Raw genomic sequence first — 13,480 nt, 5'->3', positions numbered from 1 at the left:
CGGCGGTTTGCAGAGGGCCTAAAAATTGCCCAAATCAATGGGAACAGTGCTCAAATGACATGGGATCAGCATGGGGAAGACCTCTGGACTCCCAGGTCACTGCTATCAACAATGTTGTCAGAGGTATTACGCCACTTTTATAGACTCACAATAAAACATGCAAAAACAAAACCAAAATGGATTTTCCTGGGAAAAATGTTAAGGAACATCCATTCCAGGGTAATGACTTGTATATAAGGCAAAAGAAATAACCAAAAACAAAAATGTTCCTCCACACCTTGGGCTATGTTCACACGTAGCGTTTTTGATGCGTTTTTGCACTTTTGCATTGCTTTCAGCCAAGACAAATGCATTCACTGGGAAATGTCATTTTAACCTTTTACAACCTTATCTGGCCATGTCGTGTGTGACACATCATCAGACACATGCATACAGTGCTGAAAAGATATAGGAACAGTATGGGAAAGACCTATGGAAGCATCGCTGACTCCCAGGTCACTGCCTAAAAGTGTGCCCATCACAAGTGATCCTTAGCGCATGTGAAGATGCCTCTGTCATTGCAGACTTGCAATAATCACCGTCCATGTCCATGTCCCAGCACAGCGTTCCGTTGTCCCTACCCCATTCCTTGGAATGCAAGCTCAAGTATGCAGCCAGCCACCCACCCACAGGCTGCAATACTATACTGCCAAATTTTTGACAACTGCTTGCACTTGAAATGTGGCCTTTTAGGCTCATGGAGGTGGAAGCTGTCCACAACCTCATAGCGGCGGCGGTCGGGTGTCCATACTCGGTCCCCAGCCGCCACTATTTCTCCCATGTCGTCTCCACCTTCCACAAGCACGGGTCCCACAACATTACCCGTGCCCTCCCCAGTATACTTACTGGGAAGGACCGCCTAACCAAAAACATGTAGATAAGTGAATGTGGCCAGGGACGGTACGGAGCCAGGCCACAGCTTGTCAGTGAGAGCTGTATTTCCCCACAGTCATATTCTTTAGCTCGGTGAAAGGACTTGGGAAACCATATCTACTCCAGCAGTCATTGTCAGGAAGTCCTCTAATGCAGCTTGTCCCATAAGCAATGGCAGCCCGTCCAACATCAGCTTGCACTTGTCGGTGGTGCTTCGACACACAAACATCTTTCTTTGCCCTTTAATTTCATGACTACAGAGTTGGGCAATGGCCTGATCTGCAATTCGGTTTGAGAAATAACATGCAATTAAGCACGTCCAATCCACATTAAAAAATACAGCCATAGAGTGTCTGGGAACTTTCCCACACACTTTTCTTAGCAAGAACTGCTTCTCAGCAGGGTGGGACAGACCCACCAGAGAACCAGAGACTCCTCCGATGGGCCCTGGCTTCTCTATCGGGACAGTTCATAGTGCCAAGGTGAGGCCATGATGATGATAGAAGCCACCATTTGCTTAGTTTTCTGTTACTTTGAATGCAAGTGCAAGTATGCAGCCAGCCACCCACCCACAGGACGCTACACTAAACTGCCAGATTTCTGGGTAGCTGCTTGCACTTGAAATGTGGCCTTTTAGGCTCGTGGAGACGGAAACTTTTCACAACCTCATAGTGGAGGTGGCCTGGTGTCCATACTCGGTCCCCAGCCGCCACTATTTCTCCCAATGTCGTCTCCACCTTCCACAAGCACGGGTCCCAGAACATTACCCGTGCCCTCCCCAGTGCACTTACTGGGAAGGACTGCCTAACCACAAACACGTGGCCAGGGATGGTACGGAGCCAGTCCACATTAAAAATGCAGCCATAGAGTGTCCGTGAACCTTCCCACACACATCTCTTAGCCAGGGCTGAGTTGGACTGGCCCACCAGAGAACCGGAGACTCCTCTGGTGAACCCTGGCTTCTCCTTCTGGAGAGTTCATAGTGCCGAGATGAGGCCGTGATGATGATAGAGACCACCATTTGCTTAGTTTTATGTTACTTGGAATGCAAGCGCAAGTATGCAGCCAGCCACCCACCCACAGGCTGCAATAGTAAACTACCACATTTCTGAGCAGCTGCTTGCACTTGAAATGTGGCCTTTTAGGCTCGTGGAGGTGGAAGCTTTTCACAACTTCATGGCAGCGGCCAGGTGTCCATACTCAGTCCCCAGCCGCCACTATTTTTCCCGGTATTGTCTTCGCCTTCCACAAGCAAGGGTCCCTGAACATTACTGCTGGTACTTTTCTGTGGGAATCTGCTTGCCTCCTACCAGCCTGTAATATTTCCAGTGAACTATGGTACGAAACCATGGTATTAGCACTGCCCCCACTAGTAGTAGCGAAGCCATCTCCAATTTCTTTCTCAGGAATTCTATTTGGTAGACTGAGTGGCCGCCCAAATACATTAGTTTCTCACAAAGGAGCAGAAGATAGAGTGGTAGTAGCAGCCTGGTAGCGCAAACTTTGCAGCAGCTATGGGGCTCTTGAGTGGGGGAGAAAGGTGAGCCCTCAGAATCAAATCCTCTGGTGAGCCCAATGTTTTTCAGTTTGAAACTGCTTCTCAGTGGGAGTTGTATTTCACCACAGCCATATTCTTTAGCTCGGTGAAAGTACTAGCATAGAGGGAAATCGTATCTACTCCTGCTGTCATTTCTCCGTCGCCAGGTTCTTCCCATTGTCACACACAACCATGCCTGGCTGTATGTTCAGCGGTGAGAGCCACAGATCAGGCAGCTGTGTTACCGCTTTCAACAACTCTGCAGCAGTGGGTGGTTTGTCATCTAAGCATTAAGCATGCTATCTTCAGCATTGCCTGTTGTTGCTTGGCCAAGTTAGTGCTGCAGTGCTTTCAGCTTGTGACTGATGTGGTCATTTCGGAGATGGAGGCCGAACTGGAGGAGGAGGTGCAGGAGCTGAACAATGTGATTATGTTGAGGTTACATTGGAAAGTCTGGTTTTTATACTAAACAAATATCCTACTGTGTTTTGTTTTTTTACGTTATTTTTTAAGACAAATGCATTCACCGGGAAATGTCATTTTAACATTTTTAAACCTTATCTGGCCATGTGGTTTGTGACACATCATCAGACACATCCTGTTTCATTTATGATGGAGGGACTCTGAAAGTCACAAAGCCTATTTTTATAGGGTCATCAGGCGGCCCTTACTATTCTTAAAGGGCCAGCAGTCGGCCCTCGCTATTGTTAGAGAGCCATCTGCCGGCTATGCTTTTTTGTTCCCAATATTAATGAGTGGGTCTTCTATACTGTTATTGCGTATGCAGTGACTGCAAGGGCTGCCAAAAATTTGGACACAAGCCAATACTCCTTTCAAGTGACATAGAGGAGGGTCTCAGTAAAAAAAAATGTTCCCATTTTTCTCTCTACCTCCCTGCTCCTATATACTAATGGTATGTGACCCAGCTTTCCCATCCCAATTTCCATGCTGATTTCTCTCTACCTCCCTGCTCCTATACACTAATGGTACATGATCAAGCTTTCCCATCCCGATTTTCATGCTTATTTCTCTCTACCTCCCTGCTCCTATATACTAATGGTATGTTTTTCAACTAGCAACTACTACCCCCCACTCTTATTTATGACTGTTTACTTGGCCTTTGAATATCCAGCATGTGGCTCAGCCTTAATCAGCTGGTCAAGATGAGCACAAACCACTCCTCTCTGGTTCACAGCTGAATGCATTCTGTAGCAAATATATTGTGAACTAGGAGTCTGTTAGACTTTAGTCTGTGTCCATCACCTTAAGTGTGTCCATTGCTTAAGTGTGAGAAATATGAATTATACCTGAATTGAACCTGAAGGGAACTGGATACTAAGTCACAGTAAGCAATGATTGTGTTTGTTTTCATTCTGACCCCCTTAATCCTTCACTTTTTACAACCACCCGATATCCCTACACCTAGTAATGAACTCTTCATCTCTACCTCCAAACCCCACTGCCGCCATCCGTTACTCTCCCATCTTTTGAGGTGCACTCCCCCTCCAAACTCCAACTGGCTGTCATTTACCATCCCCCAGGGTCAGCCACCACCTTCTTTGACCACTTCACCACCTGGCTACTTCATTTCCTTTCCACTGACATCCCCACTATCCTCATGGACAACTTCAACATCCCCATTGACATCTCCCTCTCAGCTGTCTCTAAACTTCTATCCCTCACTTCCTTTTTCAGCCTTGCTCAATGGTCTTCCGCAGCCACTCAGAAAGATGGCCACACTCTGGACCTCATCTTCACCCGCCTCTGCTCCCTGTCTAACCTCTCTAACTCACCCCCCCTCTTTCTGACAACAACCTACTTACATTCTCTACCCTCTCATCTCCAGGTCCTCAATCCCCACTCCATAAACTTGCACACCCTCGCAGAAATCTTAAACACCTTGACCAACACTCACTATCTGAATCCCTTCTCCCTCTTACAGACATTAGTTCCTTACATGATGCAGATGTTGCTGCCACTTTACACAACACCAAAACAGCTGCAGATCTCAATTAAGTCGCCCACCTCACACATACCAAAGCTCGCCCAATCAACAGGCAACCCTGGCACACCAGCCTAACTAAAGAGGGGCGACGGGCCTCCAGGGTCGCTGAGCATAGATGGAAAAGGTCCCACACAAATGAGCACTTCACCACATTCAAGCAGTCCCTCACGACCTTCAAGTCCACACTCACTGCAGCAAAACCTACATACTTCTCATCTCTCATATCCTCCCTATCTCACAACCCCAAACAGCTATTCAACACCTTCAGTTCTCTCCTGCACCCCCCAGTGCCTCCACCCTCTCCTTTTATTTCAGCTGAAGACTTTGCCTCATTTTTCAAGAACAAGATTGACACCATCAGACAAAGCGTTTGCCTAAAGTCCTCACAGCCCCTCTTCTGTTAGAACCCTCCTGTTTGCTTTTGTTTCTTTCTTGTGTTTTGCGGGCACGTCACCATCTTCCTATATATTCCAGCTTCGCCCTTCTGGCCTTGCTTGACTTCAATGTTGTTTAGACTGTCTTTCTAGCCAGGTGCTTTTGTGCCTATCTATCTCGAGTTTGCTTGGTCCTCTGGACCTCTAGTACTTTTGTTAGTTTATCTTTTGCTCTGCAACAACTTCTGTTAGGAGGTGTCCCATTTTTTGTCCCAGTCCTTAGTTCTTTTAGGGACCCCTCCCTTTCTCTATAGGTCTCCATTCAGACTAGCCGAGGACAAAGGCGGGTCTGTTCACAAGGAATAGGTCGCCCGCTACAACGTAGGGACTCAGCTTAGTCTTACTGTAGGGACAGCTCTCCCCTTCTTTCCCTAGTTTATGTTTCAGATCATAACATCTTCACATCCACTCAACCCTCTTCCTCCATAACCACCTCCTCCACTATTACGGAAGATCAACTTTCCTCTTTACTCTTCAAATCACACTTCACCACCTGTAAACTTGACCCAATCCCGTCCCACCTCATCCCAAACCTTACCACTATCTTTATCCCAACCCTAACCCACCTTTTCAACCTGTCACTAACAACTGGCGTCTTCCCCTCATGCTTCAAACATGCCTCAATCACACCCATCCTCAAAAATCCCTACCTTGACCCTTCCTCTCTGACTAGCTAATGCCCCATATCACTTCTCCCTTATGCCTCAAAACTACTGGAACAACACGTCCATTCTGAACTGTCCTCCCACCTCTCCTCCTGCTCCCTCTTCGACCGCCTACAATCTGGTTTCCGACCACACCATTCTACTGAAACTGCACTGACTAAAGTCACCAACGACCTACTAACTGCCAAGTCCAAGTGACACTACTCTGTCCTCCTCCTCCTGGACCTGTAATCTCCCCCCGACACAGTGGACCATTCCCTCTTACTGCAGACTCTCTCATCTCTCGGCATCCCAGATCTCCTCATACCTAACAGACCGGACATTGAGTGTCTCCCACTCACACACCACCTCCCCCATCTCGCCCCCTATCTGTCGGTGTTCCCCAAGGTTCAGTTCTAGGACCCCTGCTCTTCTCCATCTACACCTTAGGCCTGGGACAGCTCATAGAGTCTCATGGCTTTCAGTATCACCTCTATGCCGATGACACACAGATCTACCTCTCTGGACCCGATATCTCCTCCCTACTCACCAAAATCCCACTGTGTCTGTCCACTTTTTCATCCTTCTTCCCTGCTAGATTTCTAAAACTTAACATGGATAAAACAGAATTCATCATCTTTCTACCATCTCACTCAATCCCCCCAAATGACCTATCTATCAATGCCAAAGGCTGTCCACTCTCCCCAGTCCCGCAAGCTCGCCGGCCTTGGGGTAACCCTGGACTCTGACCTCTCCTTCAAACCACATATCCAAGCCCTTTCTACTTCCTGCTGACTCCAACTCAAAAATATCTCCCGGATCCGCACATTCCTCAACCAATAATCTGCAAAAACACTAGTGCCCTCATCATCTCCCGCCTCGACTACTGCAACCTCCTGCTCTGTGGCCTCCCTTCTAACACTCTCGCACCCCTCCAATCTATCCTAAACTCCACTGCCCGATTAATCAACCTGTCCCCCTGCTATTCTCCGGCCTCTCCTCTCTGTCAATCTCTTCACTGGCTCCCCATTACCCAGAGACTCCAGTTCAAAACCCTAACCATGGCAAACAAAGCCATTCACAACCTGTCTCCTCCATATATCTCTGACCGAGTCTCCCGGTATGTACCCGCACGCAACCTCCGATCCTCACAAGATCTCCTTCTCTACTCCCCTCTTATCTCCTCTTCCTCACAAACAAGATTTCTCCTGTGCATCTCCCCTACTCTGGAATGCCTTACCCCAACATATCAGACTCTCTCCTACCGTGGAAACCTTCAAAAGTAACCTGAAGACCCACCTCTTCCGACAAGTTTACAACCTGCAGTAACTACTGCTACTCCATACCACTGCATGACCAGCCCTTCCCTCACCTACTGTATCCTCAACCATCCCTTGTAGACTGTGAGCCCTCATGGGCAGGGTCCTCGCTCCTCCTGTGCCAGTTGCTGTCATGTTTTGTTCAAGCTTATTGTAATTGTTTTCGCTATGTACAGTGGGTACGGAAAGTATTCAGACCCCTTTAAATATTTCACTCTTTGTTTCATTGCAGCCAAAGAGCACCCTAAGAGCACAGCGGCCTCCATAGAGGTAAAGAAGAACCCCAAGATCACTGTGGCTGAGCTCCAGAGATGCAGTAGGGAGATGAGAGAAAGTTCCACAAAGTCAACTATCACTGCCGCCCTCCACCAGTCGGGCCTTTATGGTAGAATGGCCTGACGGAAGCCTCTCCTCAGTGCAAGACATATGAAAGCCCGTATAGAGTTTGCTCAAAAACACATGAAGGACTCCCAGACTATGAGAAATAAGATTCTCTGGTCTGATGAGACGAAGATAGAACTTTTTGTTGATAATTCTAAGTGACATGTGTGGAGAAAACCAGGCATTGCTCATCATCTGCCCAATACAATTGCAACAATGAAACATGGTGGTGGCAGCATCTTGCTATGGGGGTGTTTTTCAGCTGCAGGGACAGGACGAGTGGTAGCAATTGAAAGATACATGAATGCGGCCAAGTACAGAGATATCCTGGATGAGAACCTCTTCCAGAGTGTAACGGGTCTGGGAGGCGGAACCTCTGGGCTACAATACAAGGGGGCGGTCCTTGTAAGGGAGCGGGTGGCGACCAGGCAGGTAGTCACAGGAGGTGACCAGGACAGTCTCTGGGTGTACGGGCAGGAGGACACGGCAAGTGATCGGGGCAGTCTCTGGATAAAGGGTAGGTACGACCTGTGATGGCTGAACCTCCAGGTAGGCTAGCAAGGCAGATGAAGAATGTGTGCTCCCAGGTGAGCAAGCGAGAGTCTCTGGAATAGCAGGTGGTCACAGCACGTGACGGCGGAGCCTCCAGGTAGGCAAGCAGGCAGGTAACGGGGAAGCGCTCCCAGGTGAGCGGGCAAGAGTCTCAGGAATAGCTGGTGGTCACAGCACGTGACAGCGGAGCCTCCGGGCAGGCAAGCAGGCAGGTAGCGGAGAAGCGCTCCCAGGTGAGCGGGCAAGAGTCTGGAGTAGCTGGTGGTCACAGCACGTGACAGCGGAGCCTCCGGGCAGGCAAGCAGGCAGGTAACGGAGAAGCGCTCCCAGGTGAGCGGGCAAGAGTCTCAGGAATAGCTGGTGGTCACAGCACGTGACAGCGGAGCCTCCGGGCTGGCAAGCAGGCAGGTAACAGAGAAGTGCTCCCAGGTGAGCGGGCAAGCTGGTCCATAGACAGACTGACCGGAGTTGTAAGGCAGACCGTCGGACCTCAGGAAAGCAGGCAGGTAGCTGAGGTGCGCTCCCAGGTGAGCGGGCAGGCTGGTCCTTAGACAGACTGACAGGAGTAGTAAGGCAGACCGTCGGACCTCAGACTAGCAGACAGGTAGCAAGTAATCAGGCAGGAATCTGACAGGTAACTGGCAGGTAACTGGCAACGGGACCTGAGGGCTGAAGCACAGGTGAGACACAGGTGCAAACAACATTGCTCGGGCACCTCCATTTTGGAGGAGGTGCCTTATATATGATGAAGTCCTCCGGCCATTGGCCGGGGACTCCTTAGGACGGCGCGCGCGGCCCCTTTAAGAGGAGGGGAGCGCGCGCGCGCGCGCCCTAAGCACAGGGGCCGGGAAGGAGCGCGCGCTGAGAGCAGAGCGGGAGGAGGACGCCGGGAAGGAGCGCGCGCTGACAGCAGAGCGGGAGAGGGACGCCGGGCACGGGGCAGAGCGGTGAGGGGAGCAGCGTCCCTGCCTAGCAGAGGGCAGGGACGCCGGCACTACAGTACCCCCCCCTTTAGGCCCCCCCTTTTTTAGGCCAGACAGAAATTTAGCTAGGATGAGAGGGGCATGGATGTTCTCCCGGGGCTCCCACGTTCTCTCCTCAGGACCAAACCCCTTCCAATCTACCAGAAAAAAGGTCTTTCCTCTTACCCTTTTGGTGGCAAGAATGCTCTCTACCTCAAACTCGTCCTCAGCAGAAACCGGAGCAGGAGGCGTACCTGTAGACTTGGAAAAAGAGTTAAGTACCACAGGTTTGAGGAGAGATACATGGAAGGAGTTAGGGATCCGTAAGTTGGCCGGGAGTTTCAATTTATAGGCCACCGGGTTGATCTGACTGATGACCTCCAGAGGACCAATGAACCGAGGCCCTAACTTGTAAGAAGGTATCTTGAGTCGAACATATTTAGATGAGAGCCAGACCTTATCTCCTGAACGAAATTGAGGAGGATCCAGGCGTTTTTTGTCAGCGTGTCTTTTCATCCGTTCGGACGACTGAAGGAGTGCGGATCGGGTACTCTCCCAAATGGAGGAAAATTTGCTAACGAGAGATTCCGCAGCCGGGTTGTCCACCGAGGTGGAGACAGGAAAAGGAATCCGAGGATGCTGACCAAAGACTACAAAAAACGGGGATTTGGAGGAGGATTCGCTCTCGTGATTATTGTAAGAGAACTCGGCCCATGGTAGGAGATCCACCCAGTCAGAATGGTGGGCATTAACGAAGTGCCGGAGGTAACTGGTCAGGTTCTGATTGATCCGCTCCACTTGACCATTGGACTGTGGGTGGTAAGCGGAAGAGAAGTCCAGGGTGACGTCTAGTAGTTTACAAGTGGCTCTCCAGAAGCGTGAGGTGAACTGTACCCCACGATCCGACACGATGTGGAGGGGCAGGCCATGAAGACGGAAGATGTGACGAATAAAGTCTCTAGCTAGCTCGGGTGCAGACGGGAGGCCTGGCAGGGGAACGAAATGAGCCATCTTGGAGAAGCGGTCAGCGACCACCCAAATGACCGTACAACCGGCAGAGAGTGGGAGGTCAGTTATGAAGTTCATTGCAATATGCTGCCAGGGGGCAGCAGGTACTGGGAGCGGAAGGAGGCGACCGGCTGGCAGATGTCTCGGAACCTTGTTGCGGGCGCAGGACACACAGGCAGAAACAAAGTCTATTACGTCCTTGTGCAGGGTAGGCCACCAGTAGTGCCGGGAAATAAGCTGGAGGGTCTTCTTCTGACCAGCGTGGCCAGCCAGTTTAGACGAGTGACCCCAGTGAAGGATCTTCTCCCGATCAGGTACTGATACGAACGTCTTTCCGGGAGGGAGACGATTTAGACTCACGGGAGCCACCTGCATTACTATGGCGGGATCGATGATGTGTTTCGGATCTTCCTCGAGATCAGATACCAGAAAGGATCGAGACAAGGCGTCCGCCTTGATGTTTTTGTCAGCCGGGCGAAAATGAAGGACAAAATCAAAACGAGCAAAAAACAAGGACCACCGGGCTTGGCGCGGGTTAAGTCTCTGGGCATGCTGGAGGTAAGCCAAGTTCTTGTGGTCAGTGTAAATTATTACCGGGTGAAGAGCCCCCTCAAGCAGGTAACGCCACTCCTCCAATGCCAGTTTGATGGCCAATAACTCTCAATCTCCTATGGAATAATTGCGCTCTGAGGAGGAGAAGAGTTTAGAGAAGAAGCCGCAAGTTACCATCCTCCCGGAAGAAGATTTTTGAGTAAGTACCGCTCCAGCTCCAGAGGAGGAGGCGTCCACTTCCAGGAAGAACTGCTTATTGCCGTCTGGGCGATGCAGCACCGGGGCGGAAGAGAAGGCCTGTTTTAAGGAAAGAAAGGCTTCTTCTGCTTCGGGCGGCCACTCTTTGGGATTAGTACCCTTACGGGTGAGCGCGGAAATTGGGGCAGTCCGGGAAGAGAAGTGTGGTATGAAGAGGCGGTAGTAGTTGGCGAAGCCCAGAAACCGCTGAATGGCCTTCAACCCCTCCGGTCGGGGCCATTTCTCGATGGCAGACAGTTTCTCTGGATCCATTCGTAGGCCGGTCTGAGAAATAATGTAGCCCAAAAACGGAAGCGAGGTCTGCTCAAAGAGGCACTTCTCGTATTTAGCGAAGAGGTGATTCTGCCTGAGCCTGAGCAGGACCTGACGAACGTCCCTCCGGTGAGTCTGGAGATCCGGAGAGAAGACCAAGATGTCGTCCAGGTACACCACTACGCAGGAGTAGAGAAGGTCCCGGAAGATGTCATTGACCAACTCTTGAAAGACGGCAGGAGCGTTACAGAGACCAAAGGGCATTACCAGGTATTCATAGTGGCCGTCCCGGGTGTTGAATGCCGTCTTCCATTCATCCCCCTGACGGATACGAACCAGGTTGTACGCCCCACGGAGGTCTAGTTTGGTGAAGATTCTAGCCCCCCTCAGACGATCAAATAATTCTGGAATGAGCGGAAGGGGGTACTTATTCTTCACCGTGATCTGGTTTAGGCCTCTATAGTCTATACAGGGACGGAGAGAGCTGTCCTTCTTTTTGACGAAAAAGAAGCCTGCTCCCGCCGGGGAGGTAGATTTCCGGATGAATCCCCTGGCCAGATTCTCCTCAATATATTCGGACATCGACCGGGTCTCAGCAGCGGATAAAGGATAAATACGCCCACGGGGAGGAGTAGTACCGGGTAACAGGTCGATGGGACAGTCGTATGGTCTATGAGGGGGTAATGTCTCTGCCTCCTTTTTATTAAAGACATCAGCATAAGACCAATAAGGAATCGGAAGTCCAGGTAGATTAGCTGGGGTAGGAGAGGGACGGACGGGATGGACGGGAACCAGGCAGGATTTATGACAGTCTTGTCCCCAGCGAAGGACTTCTCCGGTTTGCCAGTCAAGCACAGGTGCATGTTTCTGGAGCCAAGGCAGACCTAGCAAGAGGGCGTGAGAGAGTCCAGGCAGAACATGAAAGGAGATACTTTCAGAATGCAGCATTCCCACCTGCAGAGTAATGGATTCGGTGATGAGTTGGATGGGGCATGGTAAGAGCCCCCCATCCACGGCAGCCACAGACAAGGGTACAGCCAGAGGTTTGGTGGGGATGCGGTATTTCTCTACCAGGGACTGTGAAATAAGATTCCCGGCTGCTCCAGAGTCCAGTTGGGCTAGTTCGAAATAACGGTTCTCCCCGTAGACGATTGAAACTGACAACAGCAGGGATGAAGAGGATTTATTCTTGTCTAGGTGGACCTCTCTGAGCGAACCTAGACACAGGCGTTTCCCGACCTCTCCGGGCAGGCACGGATCCGGTGCTCCTTACTGCCACAGTAGAAGCAGGTCCCCTCGGCACGGCGTAAGTCCTGACGGGTCTTGACCATCTTGGTCTGGTCGACCTGCATAGGCTCAGGAGGGTGTACCTGGTTAGAGACAGAAGGAGTGACGGGTTTCTGAAAAGTAGGAGCTAGACGTAGTAACCTCCTCTCACGGGTGACCTCTCTGGCACGCTCCTGAAACCGTAGGTCAATCCGGGTGGCAAGAGTTATTAAGTCATCGAGAGTGGTAGGAATGTCCCGACCGGCAAGTTCATCTTTAATACGGCCGGACAGACCCTCCCAGAAGACGGAAACCAGAGCGTCGTTATCCCAGGCCAGCTCCGAGGCAAGGGTACGGAACCGTATGGCATATTGGCCCACGGTGAGGCTTTCCTGACGGAGGCGTAGCAATGATGATGCGGATGAGGTCTTCCGTCCGGGTTCGTCGAAGACTTTCCGGAAAGCCGTGAGAAAAGCAGGCAAGTTGGACACCAGGGGGTCTCCTCTCTCCCACAGAGGATTTAGCCAGGCCAGAGCCTCCCCGGTGAGATGGGACATGATGAATGCAATTTTGGCTCGGTCGGAGTTAAACTGGTGGGACAATAGTTCAAAGTGCAGGGTGCACTGATTTATGAAGCCCCGAGCCTGGACGGAGTCGCCTCTGAAGCGAGGAGGTGCAGAAAGCCGGGGTCCGGGGTAGGATACCATGGTATTAGTGGGCAGCGGAGCTGCCGGATTGCGAGACATGGCACTGGCGGAGGTTGTCGGTGGAGCAGTCAGAGTGTCCAGGCGAGTATTGACATTCCGCAGGTGACCCAGGATGGACTCCTGTTGGGACCTTTGACGGGACAGTTCATGACACAGGTCCGAGAGCGAGGGAGCTTGGGTGCCACCGGGTTCCATGGCCCGAGCAAACTGTAACGGGTCTGGGAGGCGGAACCTCTGGGCTACAATACAAGGGGGCGGTCCTTGTAAGGGAGCGGGTGGCGACCAGGCAGGTAGTCACAGGAGGTGACCAGGACAGTCTCTGGGTGTACGGGCAGGAGGACACGGCAAGTGATCGGGGCAGTCTCTGGATAAAGGGTAGGTACGACCTGTGATGGCTGAACCTCCAGGTAGGCTAGCAAGGCAGATGAAGAATGTGTGCTCCCAGGTGAGCAAGCGAGAGTCTCTGGAATAGCAGGTGGTCACAGCACGTGACGGCGGAGCCTCCAGGTAGGCAAGCAGGCAGGTAACGGGGAAGCGCTCCCAGGTGAGCGGGCAAGAGTCTCAGGAATAGCTGGTGGTCACAGCACGTGACAGCGGAGCCTCCGGGCAGGCAAGCAGGCAGGTAGCGGAGAAGCGCTCCCAGGTGAGCGGGCAAGAGTCTGGAGTAGCTGGTGGTCACAGCACGTGACAG

This window comes from Phyllobates terribilis, unplaced genomic scaffold (assembly GCF_046119375.1).
Source record: "Phyllobates terribilis strain yellow unplaced genomic scaffold, ASM4611937v1 Scaffold_8__6_contigs__length_399053987, whole genome shotgun sequence".
Lineage (NCBI taxonomy): Eukaryota > Metazoa > Chordata > Amphibia > Anura > Dendrobatidae > Phyllobates > Phyllobates terribilis.
The sequence above is the reverse complement of the archived record's forward strand: the minus strand, read 5'-3'. Positions refer to the sequence as shown.